We start from the raw sequence: 3,751 nt of genomic DNA on the forward strand, positions 1-3,751 counted from the left end.
TCTCAAGTTTTGACATGTCCAAAACAGAATGTATAATTTCCCCCAAGTCTATTTCTGGTCCTGTCTTCCCCATATCAACAAATGGCACCCAACTGCATAAGCCCAAATTCAGCATCAACCTTGATTTCCTTTTTTCTGTACCTCTACAACCATGCCATCGGCAATTCTTGCTGACTCTGTAACCAAAATCTGTTCGGTCCTCTCCATCCCACGCCACCACCCTAATCTGGGCCTCTGTCACGTCTCTTTTGAGATGACTGCCACCACCTCCTTAACGGCTTCCCTGATACCCTTTCTGCCTCCCCCAAACCCATTCTTTTAAAAACAAAATACAATCCCATCACTCCCCTGCTTAAAACCCTTCAGTAGCCTCCAACTGCATTTTATTTATTTATTTAAAAAGTTTTTGATGTGGACCATTTTTAAAGTCTTTAGCAAATTTGTTACAGTATTGCTTCTTTTTTTAAATGTTGTGGTTTTGTTGGTCCTGAGGCATAGTGGGATCTTAGGTCGCCGACCAGCGATCGAACCCGCAACCCCTGCGTTGGAAGATGAAGTCTTAACCATTGGACCACCAGGGAAGTCCCCCGACCACATTTTAGAATTAGAAATCTATACGAGTTTCCTACTGCAGCTGTAACAAATTACCATAATTTGGTGACTTACAACTGTATGCTCTTACAGCTCTGGAAATCAGAAGTGTAAAATCAAGGCGTCAACAGGGCTGTGTTCCTTCTGGAGGCGTCAGAGAAGAGTCTGTTTCCTCCCCTTTTTTAGCTTCTAGAGCTTCCTATATTCCTCGGCTTGTGGAGCCTCCCTCACCTTCTCTGATTCTCCTGCCTCCCCCTTATAAGGACCTTTATGATGACATTGGGCCCACCTAGGTCACCCAGGATGATGGCCCCATCACAAGATCTTTAACTTAATCACATCTACAAAGTTTCTTTTACCACGTAAGGTGACATATTTACAGGTTTGGGGACTAGGACATGGATAATTTAGGAGGGCCCTTATTCAGCCTATCATAAAAAGAAAAATCAAAACACAACACAAAAAAATGGAATACCTCCCATTTCATATTTATTATCTCATTTAATCATTTAATCTTCACAGGAATCTGGTGTGTGTGTGCATGTGTATATGTGTGGGTATGATTTACACTATTTTACTGTATTAAAAAATCACAGTTGGGCTTCCCTGGTGGCGAAGTGGTTGAGAGTCTGCCTGCTGATGCAGGGGACGTGGGTTCGTGCCCCGGTCCGGAAGGATCCCACATGCCGCGGAGCAGCTGGGCCTGCGCATCCGGAGCCTGTGCTCCGCAACGGGAGAGGCCACAGCAGTGAGAAGCCTGCACACCACAAAAAAAAAAAAAAAAAAAATCACAGTCAATGCTTCTGATCTTGTTGAAATATATTCATGCAGCTTGGATGTATTTCATGTTTTAAATAAGATCTCAGATTTTAAAATTAGGTTATTAAAATAAGTACCAATTAAAATGTGGGTACAAAGCAAACGGTGGGATCCGCGTCGGTGATAGCAGCAGCATGGCCGCGCTCTACGGGGGTGTAGAGCAGGGAGGCACACGATCCAAGGTCTTTTTACTCTCAGAGGGTGTGCAGATCCTGGCAGAAGTGGAAGGACTTAGCACAAACCACTGGCTGATCAGGACAGACAAGTGTGTGGAAAAGGATCAACGAGACAGTGAACAGGGCCAAACGGAAAGCAGGGGTGGATCTCTGGTCCCTCTACGAAGCCTGGGCCTATCCCTCCTGAGTGGTGGGGATCAGGAGGAGGCCGTGAGGATCCTGATGGAGGAGCTGAGGGACCGATTTCCCTACCTGAGTGAAAGCTACTTAATCACCACCGACGCCGCCGGCTCCATCGCCACTGTTACGCCGGATGGTGGGATCGTGCTCATCTCTGGGACAAGCTCCAGCTGCAGGCTCATCAACCCTGATGGGTCTGAGAGCGCCCGCGGTGGCTGGGGCCACATGATGGGAGATGAGGGCTCAGCCTACTGGATTGCACACCAAGCAGTGAAAATAGTGTTTGACTCCATCGACAACCTAGAGGCGGCTCCTCATGACACCGGCTATGTCCAACAGGCCACGTGCAACTATTTCCAGGTGCCAGATCGGCTAAGGAATCCTCACCCACCTGTACAGGGACTTTGATAAATGCATGTTTGCTGGGTTTTGCGGGAAAGTTGCAGAAGGTGCTCAGCAGGGAGATCCCCTTTCCCATTATATCTTCAGGAAGGCTGGGGAGATGCTGGGCAGGCATGTTGTGGCAGTGTTGCCTGAGATTGACCCGGTCTTGTTCCAACGGGAGACTGGCCTCCCCATCCCGTGTGTGGGCTCTGTGTGGAAGAGCTGGGAGCTGCTGACGGCAGGTTTCCGTTTGGCGCTGACCCAGGAGAGAGATGCAGGCTCGGCACTCCTTCTCCAGCTTCACCCTGTTGAAGCTGCGGCACTCCTCCGCCCTGGTCGGGGTCAGCCTAGGGGCCAAGCACGTGGGGCACCTCCTCCCTATGGACTAAAGCCCAGTAGACATTGGGTGCTGGAGCTTTTTCTCCTTTTCCTTGTTTTTTTTTTTTTTTTTTTTTTTTTGCGGTACGCGGGCCTCTCACTGCTGTGGCCTCTCCCGTTGTGGAGCACAGGCTCCGGACGCGCAGGCTCAGCGGCCACGGCTCACGGGCCCAGCCGCTCCGAGGCACGTGGAATCCTCCCGGACCGGGGCACGAACCCATGTCCCCCGGCATCAGCAGGTGGACTCTCAACCACTGTGCCACCAGGGAAGCCCCCTTGTTTTTTTTGAAAAAGAAACACCTATAGAAGAAAATAAATGTACTTTACCCACTACCTTCCCCCAAATAAATAAATAAATAAATAAACAAATAAATAAATAAAATGTAGGTCTCTTGCCATGTAACAGGGCTGGTTTCATCTCCATTTTACAGCTGTGTAAACTGAGGCTCATAGAGACACAGTTGTAGAGAACAAATATATGGATACCAAGGGGGAAGGGGGGGTGGGAGGAACTGGGAGATTGGGATTGACATATATACACTACTATGTATGAAACAGATAACGCATGAGAACCTACTGTCTAGCACAGGGAACAACTCTACTTAGTGCTCCGTGGTGACCTGAATGGGAAGGAAATCCAAAAATGAGGGGATATATGTATATGTATAGTTGATTAACTTTGCTGTAAAGTAGAAACTAACACAATATTGTAAAGTAACTATACTCAAATAAAAATTAAAAAAAAAAAAAGAAACCGAGGCTCAGAAGACTTACGTAAAGTGACAGAATCTCAGTCAGAACCTGGGACTTCCTAAGTCTGAGTGTTTCCCTTTATCCCACATTCCTTCCTCATTCTACTTTGGGAAACAACATAAATTCCTGAGAATTTAAATAAAAATACAAGATTTAATGTTTTAAAAAAACCCAGAATACCTCCTTACCATGGTTTACCAGCCCAATGTAACCCAGCCTTGACCAACTCTCTGAGCCTTGTCCCTCACATTCTCCTACCTCCTGTCTGCTCCTTCAATGATTTCCCTCACCCTAGAGTCTTCACTCTTGCTGTTGCCTCCACCTGGGGCATTCTTTCCCCAGAAGTTCACAGAGCTGGTTCATTCTTGAGAGCTCAACTGTGATTTTCTCACTTATCACCATCCGAGATCACCTCCTTGACTTACATTCTCCCTGTCAATAAGTCAACTCCAAGGGGAGATCCTCTGTTT

At 47.2% G+C, this 3,751-nt stretch overlaps 1 pseudogene; it reads left to right on the plus strand.

Moving 5' to 3' along the window:
- Nucleotides 1-1,541: 1,541 nt before the first annotated feature.
- Nucleotides 1,542-2,539, plus strand: LOC131766675 (N-acetyl-D-glucosamine kinase pseudogene; annotated as a pseudogene).
- The last annotated feature ends 1,212 nt before the right edge of the window (nt 2,540-3,751 follow it).

The sequence above is a fragment of the Kogia breviceps genome, chromosome 12 (genome assembly GCF_026419965.1).
Source record: "Kogia breviceps isolate mKogBre1 chromosome 12, mKogBre1 haplotype 1, whole genome shotgun sequence".
NCBI lineage: Eukaryota > Metazoa > Chordata > Mammalia > Artiodactyla > Physeteridae > Kogia > Kogia breviceps.